General features: G+C 41.5%; 1 long non-coding RNA gene across 2 annotated transcripts in view; it reads right to left on the minus strand.

The window, feature by feature from the left end:
- Nucleotides 1–6,870: 6,870 nt before the first annotated feature.
- The window catches only part of LOC125753051 (uncharacterized), a 46,225-nt gene continuing 40,605 nt past the window's right edge, over nucleotides 6,871–12,490 (minus strand). For both annotated transcript variants that reach the window (XR_007403940.1, XR_007403939.1), the window contains exon 4: nucleotides 6,871–7,319. This is a non-coding gene — a long non-coding RNA (uncharacterized LOC125753051). The remainder of the gene's footprint in view (nucleotides 7,320–12,490) is intronic.

Below are 12,490 nucleotides of genomic sequence, written 5' to 3' on the forward strand. Positions count from 1 at the left end.
GTAATCTTTTTCTTTCCATTGATACTAGTAAAGTTGCATCCAGGCCATACATGTTAGTCTGGAATTAAACAACTTTGAGTGTGATCTGGAGCCAAGACAGGTGGTGAGAGAATGCAGGAACTAAGACGTTAGATTGAGAAATGGGGGCAGGGGGAGGGCAGTGGAGTAGAGAATCACTGAAGACCAATTCATGCAACTCATAGTGCAGCTGTGCGGAATAAAATTCAACTGTGATCAAAATTGCAGTTGACAACCTGAAGACAAATGGAGAGCCAAGAGACAGACAGCTCGTTGAGAAAGCTTGGCACCCACAAGTTTAGCCAGTGCACCGTGCAAGGAAAATAGAATGCAGATGGAAACAAAAGTAACTGAGATGTGGTGAGAGAAGGGACTGTAAACATCAAGTCCATCAGGTGAATCTGAAGGCATTGCGATAGGCATGAGACTGTGCCTGTTGGGTTCAGAAGTGGTCTTCTGGGAATCAGGCAAGTCCCCTACTGCCGTCAGCCTGAACATGACTTTCTCTCATAGTCACATGCCAGTGACCACCCTTCTACCACCTTCCTAGGTAAATTGCAGTTTGCTCCAACACTATCCCCTAATCTACTCATCCCCATCCAGAGGTCTTTTTGGGCCAACTGTTCTTTCAGACTCACCATGGCACTGTCAACCTCTAAGCAAAGCATCATTTTTGACAAATAGCCCAAATATGAATTCTGTTGATATTTCTCTTGTAATTCACAACATTTTGCGGGGCTTGGGGTGGGATGGAGTCTTCCATTGCTAGGACCTCTACCTTAGTTCATACCTTGTTTTGTCTAGCTTTGGCCTAGCAAAGTCATGTCCCTTGTATCTGTCGTTTTCAGGTGAAATTATCCCAATGACTCCCTAAGGGTTTGGTCTTAGTTTTCTCTAATTTTTAAAATCTTAAAGTTTAAAGAGGTATTTCTGGACAGCTAGTATGACATCCCTCCCCTGCAGAAAATCCTAAAGTGCTCTTGATCCATCAGACTCAATCTTACTGTCCACCATGGGAGAGGTCTTGTCAAAAATTTCTTTTTATGATAATGACTCACAAATTACTCTACTTATTCCACCCCTATTTTTGGAGAAATATGCATAGCACCTCTTCTTTCTGATAGATGATAGCCATTTTTTTTATCTTTTCTTCTGCATGTTAAATTACCCTGGGTCTTCCTCTCATTTAACTTACAAGATAATTTCTATAATTTTCACTACCCTAGCCATCCTTTCTGCACATGCTCCAATCTGTCAATGCTCCTCCTCAAATGGGCAAACCAGACATAATATCTTAGAATAGACCAAGCAATACTGAGAATCAAGGGATTGTAATTTCCCACAAAATAGATGTTTTTAAAATCTATGCAACCTAATCTTGCTAGCTTTCTAATAGATGCATTATACTCTCAGCTCATATTGAGTTTATCATCAACTAATTTCCTCAACTCTTTTTTTCCCTACATGGTCAATACCTATTATTTTCTATCTGCTGAAGATAACCATGTGGATAAAGGAGGATTATGACTTAATGTTCAAATATGACCCAAAAGAAAAATGCAAAATCAATAGATAGACCTGTGCCGAACCCAAAAACTTAATTAATGACAGTCATCTTTTACCAAAGAATGACAGATATCATTTGTTCAGCTAACTTCCATCTCACTGGGGAAGAGACAATTCAGTGGTGGAGGAGAGGTAGAAAGGCACAAACATAGTGCAGGTGCTGGGGATGTATCCAACAAATGGCAAGATTTTCAGCTGGATAGAAAAAAAAATCCATAAGGATTAGTAGAAAATGTCTGGAAAGATAAATTTGGACAATGTTATAAGGCATCCTAAAAAACAGATGGTGGCATTTCATCTTTATTAAGTAGGCATTGGGGAAAATTTAATGATGTTTGAGCAACTCGGTGACATAATAAGATAAACTAATATTCATATAGCAAACAGATATTATAAAGTAATTCTTGCAGATAGCATCTCATTTAATCAGAACCCTGCCCTACAAAAGGGCAGTGACAGGAAAGGTAGAGTCAGAGCCAGGAAAAGCCATGTGAGCTAATGTGGCATTCAAGAAAGAAATAACCAGGATAGTGATGTCTAGAATTAGAAGAAGAAGAAGAAGAAGAAGAAGAAGAAGAAGAAGAAGAAGAAAGCCAAGATGCACTTGACAATGAAAAAAAAGTAGCTAGATTTGATAACTGATTGGATGTGGAAGCAACAAAGTAAAAGAAATCAATCATTACCACACAAGTTTTATCTTAATAACTAGAAGAATGGTAGTTCTCCTAATAGTAGTGGGGTGGAGCAGCAAAGACGCTAGGATTTTTTTTTTTTTATGGAGTCAGAAAATATCAGATTGTTTCTGGATGTATTAACATAAATGTTTCCTGGGATATCTAAATAATAAGGTTCCAGAGCAGAGAGTTGTACGTATAGAGTATCAAAATGAAGTTATAGAAATAAATGGGAGTCCCAAGGGAGAAATGGCTGAAAGCAAAGGGAAGGGTATTATGAGAGGAACTGGTGAAAAGAAAAAGTGAACTCCTATTGAGTTGTTATAACAGGCAATAAAAGTGGGAAGATGGGGGCAGCCTGTGTGAACAAGCAGGAGGATTTAATGATGCAGAGAACCTGAAAATGATATAGTTCCTATGACAACCCCAAGTTGATCCAGTTACCCACACTGGCATGAGCGCTCCAGAAGAATATGGAATCTACATTTTGACTTCTCCATGCCACTAAGAGGACAGGCCTACCTGCTGTGCTGGGAGGAAGTTCATTGGATTTAGTGAACTTAAAGTGTGGTTTCAAGAACAGTTGGCACTGTTCAGAATTAAGTGTCCTGCTGGAGAATCCAAAGTGATAATGAGAGATCCCAAAGGTAGAGAGAGTGGAGGCCCATGTCAAAGGTGTCCATCTATCAAGAGTTAGGAGAACGTTCATGATTAGGCTGCAATGTAGGGGTGGGTTCTCCTCCCTGATGGACAATGACAGTGACAAGATAAGCTCCAAATACTACAGGACACGAGATTCTAGGCAGCTTCTAAAACATTGATTCTAGGGACCTCTGGGTGGCTCAGCAGTTGAGCATCTGTCTTTGGCTCAGAGCCTGATCCCTGGATCCAGGATTGAGTCCCGCATCAGGCTCCCTTTGAAGGAGCCTGCTTATCCCTCTGTCTGTGTTCTGTGTGTGTGTGTGTGTGTGTCATGAATAAATACATCTTTTAAAAAAATTGATTCTAGTACACGAAGGAAAATAGTCAGAAATCAGGTAATAGCAGAATTTTTAGTAAAGTCAAGGTTAAAAGAGGGGCAAGGATTACTAATGGGTTATTCCCAGCATAATGGGATAGAGATCTCACAATTTCTGCCTTAGGTAAGGATGGTCTGTGGAATCCGGAGCAAGTACAAACCCGCAGAGGCTTCCAGTGGCCACAGTCATGAAGACCTTTCAGATTGCAGAGACTGAATCCAGCAGTGAAATGCAGAGGAATGCCTTTAGGAATAACAGCTTCCACCAGGATACAGGGCAGCTGGTGGGGAAGCCAAATTGCAAGGTAGAAAGGCATGAACGAGTGAAAAAGAATGTAGTGCATGGAAACAACTAACTCTGATAGAAGTTTGAACTATAAGAGAGAAGGGGTGGGGGTGGAGGAGAGAAGACAGACATCGGGAAAGAGCAGTAAGGCCCAGAGAAAGTTCTCTACATCTCCAGGTGATAAAAAACAAAAACATCTGTCAACAAAAAGAAGGACTCAATGGAAAGAGGGATCATCCACAAAACTGTGGGATCTAGAGGCCAAAGAGAAGGCAGTGAGGGCACACTAAGTGTGTCCAGGCAGGGAGCCCGGGCTTGGCTGCAGCCTGAGAAGAGGCCTGGGGTGGTGAGGGTGCTGCACAGGAGCCCAAAGGCCCACCATTCGTCCTAATGGCACCCTCAGCTCACTGTGCCCGTCTTCTCTCTGAGTCTGCATTCACTCAGGAATAGGGGAGATGGCCTCGATCCTTCTGGCTTACAAGTGATCATGGACAGATTGAACGTCAAGATGTGAAAGGGAGGAAGCAGGACCAAGAGGAAGATCGGAGTAGGCCCAGTGTTGTCAGGAAATGAGGAAGGAAGCCAACCCGATGATGGTGAGGATGGGATCACAGAGGTTCCAGGGTGGAACGAGAACCAGCTGAAGGAACGCCGGAGTGCAGACGTGCCAGGGGACACTGCTCGGCACCATGACCAAAGTCCTGGCTGGCAGGCCACTTCCGGATTCTGGCTCAGCCACTTGTAAGTTATGGGACCTTGGACAAACGACTTAATCTCTCTAAACCTGCTTCCTCATCTGTAAAATGAGGATAATGTTGCCCTTGTGGTTGGCATAAGAAAGTAAGGGATTAGTGAAGGAATCCCATCAGATAACATATATACAGCACTCACGATCTTGCCAGGCCTGCAAGTGTGCTCCAACAAGCTCCGTGAAGTTGAAATAAAGAAGAGAAGGGCACAGCGGAGGGGAAATCATAGAAATTCGTAGTGACTTCCAACCACTAGAGTTTAACTTTCTCCTGTACTGTCATCTTGAAGTATGAAAGGATAAGGCAATGAGTGAAAAGGATTCATACTATAGTGGAAGCTGCGGGGGAGAGGGGGGTTAAGGTTCCAGAAGCTGTCCTCCGAAGGAGCAGAGTAACTAAGGGGCTGATCGGCAGGCCAAGAACAGAAAGAGCAAGGCCATTTGATGGGAAAACCAAAGGAAGTTCGCGATCCGAGAGGCCAAAGGCCTGGGGAGTATGAAGCTCCAGTTCATAAGAGACTGGGTGAGGGATACGATTTGGAAGACGCGGTCAGGAAAAAGGCCTAATAGAGAAAAATTGTAAAAAAAAAAAAAAAAAAAAAAAAAAGAAAAGAAATAGAAACAGATCAAAAGGGACAAAGCAAGATGCAGAGACAATTTCTAGAATGATGGCTTCAAAAACCTGGATTTTCTAGCAAACTCATTTTATTGTGGGTTTTATACTTCTTGACTCTTTTGCCACCTGCATATATTATTAGTTAAGTCAAAATACTGAATAAAGATGAAACAAAACATAAATACAGACATTAGAAAGGAAGTGGCTCATACCATGGTTTGGCCTCTCAAGTCCTTATCATGAAGAGGAGGGAAAGTCAAGTTCTCTGACACAGGGAAATCAAGGGTCCTCACCCTGTACTGGGCATGTTTGCCTTTCTGATGAATTTAAAGAGGCATTCCCAAGTATTTTCAGTGCTGCTGACGGGATAACCATAGAATTAAGCCTAGTGAAAACCTCCATCTACATTCATGAGCCATTGCCTCAATTATCATAACTCACTGAACACTCCCTCAAGTTCCAGGCAGTGTTCAACACAATCTTATTTAATCCCCACCATAAGACCCTAAGAGAAAGGGACTGTGGTCTTGCACATTTTTACCCGATGAACCAAAGCACAGAGATATAACGTCGCCTGCCCGAAGTCACCGAGCCTCGCAACAGCAGAGCCGCCGAGAGTGACTCTTCAGCACACACACTTAAGTGTCCTGGGGAAATTTCAAAACACAGGCAAATGCTCAGTAAATAGCTTGATATTTTTCATTGAGAAGAAAATGCGTGCATCACAGCTGTTTTTTCTCCTAATATTTCACTTTATGCAACGCTAACGGCTGAGTAACTTCTGATAATCGCTTGTCGTTCTAGAATCTTCTCTGGAAGCGTGTGTTTGGAGGTCCAAGACAGAAAAATTCAGATAAGATGGTAACCCCAAAATGTTGTGCGGAAGTGGCACAAAACCTCAGTTTTTCGAGATAGCAAATATTGGAAAACTTAGCTATGAAGGCCTAAAAATGTAATTGTAGCTTGGTAACACTATTAAATATGTATACTGTGGTCTTTTTGACAATTGTATTAATCCTTTTACAAAGCCTTCAGAAGTTCCATCACAGAAGCATGGATGCTGTTTTGATCTATTTATTACTCTTAAGTGTTCAGAGAACTGTCCCTATTTTCTAATTAACACTTTTAAAGATAAAAAGCCATGTATTAAATCAATCTGAATGATGGTTGTTTGTGAATCCCACAAGATAAGGCAATTTGCATGTTCACTTTGTACTTACAAACTAAATCTGCACATCTCCAAAGCAGCCCCTTATAATGTAAACCTTTTGTGAGTATTTGTAACTTGAAAGAAAGTTTGGCCTACTACAGAAGCAGTGCCAATTATCTAAAGGGCTTCGTTACCGAACATGATTAAGATACAAAGATACTGGGTTGTTATTTCATATTGTTTGCCATGGAATTGGAAGAAACGACTTTTAAAACCTCCAGGATCAGAGAGGACTACCTTTCCATGGGGAGCTGACACACAACTCGTTTCCCCCAACAGTTTACGGCTTTCAAAAGTAGCCAGTTGCCACTCAATTGGGGTAAAATTCCTTTGATATGAATTAAATTGCTTGCTGATGAAATGCACCTTTCAGCGACCTGTTTGAGTTTCAGCGGATGCCGTGGCACACTTTGTGATGTGAATCCCAGCATTAGTGCTAACTCGCCGTGGTGATTTATTATTGGATTTTCAGTACTGATGAGTCAGCGCCATAAGATGTTTACCAAATTAGAATTTCGAGAACAATGACACTGTTCTCATTAAACACAAGCTTTCGATGCCGATATAGGCTATTATTTCCACATGGTTATGGTGTGGTGTGTTCACACTTGGGGCACTCATCAGATAGGGTTTCTTTGCCTTTGCAGGATCTGTCTTCATTGGGCTTTACGTGCTCAATCAACTTTGAAACCATGTGTAAAAGCCCCAAGTTTTCAAAATTCAGAAAAGGATCCTTTATCTTTTTCTAAACAGTTCAACCTGTGCTTTTCCCTTTGCCAAATGCCTCAAGAAACCAGAAGTATCATGTGGGCTAGTGAAAATGCTATCAGATTTTTCTGTTTTTTTTTTTTTTTTTTCCAAGGAAAAGAAAAACCAACGCCTTGTATCCATTGACCTCTCTTGAATGGTTCTGTAAACGCCAAGACGTCCAAAAAGCTTTAGAGACACTGAGTACTGGGACCGTCAGCATGCGATGCTGACCTTTCCTGGCAAAGAGCACATGATCTTTTTTTTTTTTCAGGTCTTTATTCAGCAAATATTTGATATTATTATTATTTTTTTTTCTCTCACTGAGAATTTATTGACTCTCCCCTGCAGGCTGGGGCTGGTGCTGGTGGAACTGTTGGAGACCAAGCAGACAGAAATGTAAGCATGAAATCCTTGTCTTCACGTAGCTTGCTTTCTAGAAAAGAGGACAAGCATAAGACGAATCTCTCAGTAAATATGTAAAATAATATCAGCTCACAATTTCTATAGGGGCTAGATCTGTCCTCTACGATTGAAGTACTTTAAACTTCAGCAAAAGCGAGTGAAATAAGTTTTGCCTATCCCCAGACCAATTTTGAGCTTATGGGAACAAGAAGAAGCTTCATATATCCTCCATACAAGAACTGCGCCTTAGTAGCCCATGCACAGTCTTTGCATTTAGGTTCAGTCATAATTCCACCTACTAATAGCACTCTGCAGCACTTTGTATTTTGAATCTAAATTAAAATGGTCAGAGGGTGCATTACGGTTGACCATTCGGGTATGTTTAGTTGTGATGGAGCCTGAGGAAAAAACAACTAGACAATCTTTTTCAGGCTCTATCACTATTAGTAGATGATTGACAACATCACACTTCTTTTCTTTATTATGTCATGATTATAATGAGACTACGTACAGACAAATAAAACATATCAGCGACTCAGGGCACCTGGGTGGCTCAGTCAGTTATGCATCTGTATTCGGGGCCGGTCACGATCCTGGGGCCTGGGATCGAGTCCCACATTGGATTCCCTGCTCAGTGGGGAGTCTGCTTCTCCCTCTCCCTCTTCCTTCCCCCTCACTAGTGCTTTCTTGCTCTCTTTCTCTCTCTCTCTCTCTCAAAATAAATAAATAGACTCTTTAAAAATATATATATTAGCAACTCAAACCCTAAAGCAACGCATCTCAGCATTTGGCTTTTGTTCCACCACAAAGCACGTGACCAACGATGTTCACACGTGGGGCCGGGTTTTGGGTTTGGTGGATGGCTAAGGATTTATGCGGTCCCCAGGACCCTAGCTAAACCTCCACCACTCCTCATTCCCTCAAGACTGCAAATGGGAATGTGAGTGTGTGAGGACCAAATTATTGTAGGAATAACTTGGAATCTTCTGCTCTAATTTATTTTTCAGCAAATCAGTTGAAAACGATTATTAATCCCAAATTACATGTGAACCATCTCCCAAAGAATCCCAACAAGCGTTCATGCCGCAACAGTGCATTTAGAACCACTGACCCAGATAAACGAAATTCTTCTAAAGTTAGATAATCATCTGTGCTCTGAATTTTTAGAAACTCAGTATATAGCTAAATACCAATAACCAAAGGCGGCCAGTGCCATACTTTAAGCATTGATTTTGCTTTATTACTCTACAGTTTTCTCCTACACGGCTTCCTCTCCGTCTCCCATAGGAAAGATTTGATGGCAGAGGGGGGCGGGGTAGCTGGTTAGCTCTGTCGCCAAAGCAGGTACTTCCCCCTCCTGCAGTCTCTGCGGCTCTCAGACCACCACTGACAAGTGTTGATATGTGGAAGTAGTTACCTCAGGTCGACTGTTCCTGCAGCCAAGCTGGGAGCAGTCACATCAATGGAAAGCTCTGTGGTCCCTGCCAGCAACTCTGGTCCACAGATGTCTCAGGACGCAGCCCCGCCCTTTCATGGTTGCAGCAGTGGGGTTTGCAAAGGATCAGCACACCAGAGTCGTAACCGACCTTAGGGTGGACTTCCACAAAAAGTAGGAAACTTGTTGGATTCAGAGGAATATATTTTTTTTATATTTAATACCCTCAAAACATGTTTTAGAAAGAATCCCTTTTCGATTCAGGTAGGAACATTTTGTTCTTTCTGTGAATGAATCCTTTGCTTATTTGGGGGATAAGTGTGGTTTTACATACCCTGAGTTTACCCATAAATCCTTCTGAAAATGCAAACTGAAAGCACACTTTCCTTCTCATTAAATTCTATTATACCAAAAGAAAGATCTAAGTATAACTGTAACAGGATCTAAGCGGGGCTGTAAACCAGAACTACAGGACCGCCTTGTAAACAGTACAACATGAGAACACTTGAGAGGCTCCGTCTCTCCATCCTGACTCGATAAGCAATTGCTGGGTGAAGCCAAATCTATACATTACGTTAGTTGCTTAAACCCAAAGAGCATGGCTGTGTAGCCTTTTTTAATTATTGCGAGACAGGGAACATGTTTGACAGAAAATGAAATCATTAAATATGATTTCTCTAGAATAATGTGACCGCTCGTTGACAAGGCAGCAGGGTTGGAACTTCATTTTTTCACCTTTTAGCGAGTAAACAGAAATTCTGTAGAATTCAGGACACCCATGGGCATTAAGAAAAAGCTTGGCTTAAAGGCCAGGGTTGGTTTGGTTTGGTTTGGTTGGTTTGGGTTGGTTTGGTTGAACTCAACAAGGGAAAGAAATTAAAGAGAAAGAAAAGAAGGGAGAAAAGAGAAATAGGACAGAAGAAAGCAGAAATGGAGCCAAGAAAGAAGGAAGGGAGGAAGAGAGAGGTGGGGAGGGAAAGAGACAAAAGACAAGGGTGGAATAAAATATAGAAGTTAAATACACTGACAGCGCAGCTACTTAAACACGCAGAACTTTCAGAGCCGATCAGCAAAAAGTTTGAAAGCTCAGGTGTTTCTATAATTGTGATACGTTGGGAAAATTCACACTGTTAAATGAGCCTCAGATTCTCACTTCCACCTGCATGAGACAGAAAACACTGCTAGGGTGCTGGGTTATAATCGAAACGATGCCAAAATGAGTGCAGGAGGATGCAAGACTTGTGAGATCCTTCTGTCTTGTGCTCCTCCGCTATGAAATTCTGGAGTTTGTACATTTATATTTTAATATGCTATTAATAGGTTGCATTCGTTAAATATTTGGAGGGAATAATTTTAAAAACATGCCACTCTTCTTATGAGGAAATTATTTTTAACACAGGATAAAGATCCGGTGTTAATTTATTTTTTTCCATTGAGAAATAGTTTCAAGGCTAAATACTCAAATCCAGCCCATGATCCCAGGGATTAGAAGTGAGCAAGATGCTGACGTAGTGATGCGGAACTAGAAACAGGGGGGCCATTCTCAGTGAAGGCCAGCGTACAGGTCTTGGAAGAACAGGGTAGGATGCCAGGAAGGAGACATAAAACTAAAGAAGGTTTCCTCTTCCCATGTAGGAATATAACAAATCTAAATCCATGTTTCAGATTAGCTCTATTATATGAGCACTTTTTCATGAAAGAGCTATGTACAAAGAGGGCAGGCCGTATCTGAATGTCTGTGCGAGAAAACCATCCTATAATTACAAACTTACTTTGTACTAAAGATCTTTGGTTCCACCGTAAATGTTTTTGTTAATGGAGATGACATTGGAGAAAACTTTTCCAGCTTTACAATATCAGTGTATCCTGACCACATGGTTAGGAATGAAGATTTCTAACATTTTTGCCCGACACATGTTCGTGTGTCTGTTTCCACAAGTATAAATTATTTATTCTTCTGGATCTCCATTCATCAATCTCAAAATGGAGAAAATATAGAAAATGTATGTATTATGGATTTGCTTGTCTGCACTCTATTATAGAGCAACCCTTGCCCACATTTAAAGACTTATTTAAAGAGAATTTAAATATAAACAGATTCACATGCACGTGCATCCATAATGGAAGAATGGAAAAAGGAGGAAATGTTACGAGATTTCCTTTCTAGTTTTTTCTACCAAGCACCACATCTTACATGTACGGTGTGTCTGGGGTGTTCTTTCTTAAAAGGATATTCATTCTTTTCTCTTATCAGTGCCGTGCACTAAGAGCAAATGATGCTGAATTTGTAATATTTGTGATTTTTTTTTTCTTGGCGTTTGTTCCTGATTAACCACAAAGTTCCTGTAGTAGCGATATGGTGACTGCTTGCACGGGTCGAAAGTATTGAAGCCCAAGTGCTCAAAGGAAGCATAGCTTCAGGACAAAGGTCATGAGGAGAACACCTGATTTGGGTTACAGGGGTGGCAAGGAGGGCGGAAGGGAAGTGATGCTTTACTCCACTTAACCTGGTTTGTCAACGCATCTTTGCACAATTTATTTACTTCTGACACTTAAATGCATGTGCAAATCCTCTGAGGGCTAAGTCACGCCATTAATCTTTTGTGGTGCGTCATTGTTATGCATATATACCAATTTTGCCAAAAATTCCCCATTACTTCTTCTTCGTTAAATAACAACAAGCTGTGAGGGTTAGTTCTGCATCAGCTCCTCAATTTCCTCATGAAAAATTGGCCTGCTTTCTTTTGGGTTTGTGAGCACCCAGGCCAATATCACTCATGTCTTGTTACATAACAAAAGAAAACAAAGGCGACTTGAACGGTAATCTGGCTTCGCCTGTTTGTTCTGGATCCCATTTTGATCTGCACAACTCAGACTACAGGCATTGTTTCCTCGTGCCCTATACGTGAAAAAAAATAAGGCAAACGGAATACGCCAATCCCTTAGTTCTAGCTCTTTGCCAAATCTGCGCTGAGATTTAGCCAAATCTCCTCACCCATTTATGGAATGACATGTGCCCTTGCTAGGAAAATTCTCACCATCTCATTCAGCCTCATTCTCTTCTAAATCTGTGCACGCATCAGGCTGGCTAACCAGCAGAGCCAGCGCTTTCCTTTGCATGTCAAAGCCTGCTGAATGTGCCATTCCTTCTCTGAAGGGCATCCGCACACTGGCATCCCAGGTACCTCCCCGTGGAGGGTCACAAAAGTCTGGCTACAGTCAACACCCTGTCCTAATCCTGAATGAATGTCATATTTCTTGAACAGGTGCTGGGACCGAAGACCGGGACCAGCTGTAACTCTCGCAGCCTTTTTCATGAGATAATAAGAATTTTAGGCAGGCTTGATGGAAATTTTGAGATTCATTGAATTGATAAATGTCAAATAAGTGGGGAAAGTAAGTGAGTGGCTTACGCATTGATTTGTCATCAATGGAGCTGTAGATCAGATGGCAACGTGATCATTTTTAGAGCAGCTCTCGTCTTCCTCTGCTCAAATGTACCAAATGAAGCGCCCATTTGCTGACTAGAAATTCACAGTTGAGGTCGACTGATGATGCAGTGCAAAGAAGCCTGTTCTGTTCCTCTGCTCATGGATGAACTGTGCCAAGCTTCACCTTTAAATAGCTCCATATTTAATTATGCGATATTTAGAAATAAAGTTCAGTCACAGCTCACTAATAATGTGCTCCCACCTAAGACAGAGGGGGGGGAAGAAAGAAGGAAGGAAGGAAGGAGAAAGAAAGAAAGAAAGAAGAAGAAAGAAAGA

This window comes from Canis lupus, chromosome 19 (assembly GCF_003254725.2).
Source record: "Canis lupus dingo isolate Sandy chromosome 19, ASM325472v2, whole genome shotgun sequence".
Taxonomy (NCBI): Eukaryota; Metazoa; Chordata; class Mammalia; order Carnivora; family Canidae; genus Canis; species Canis lupus.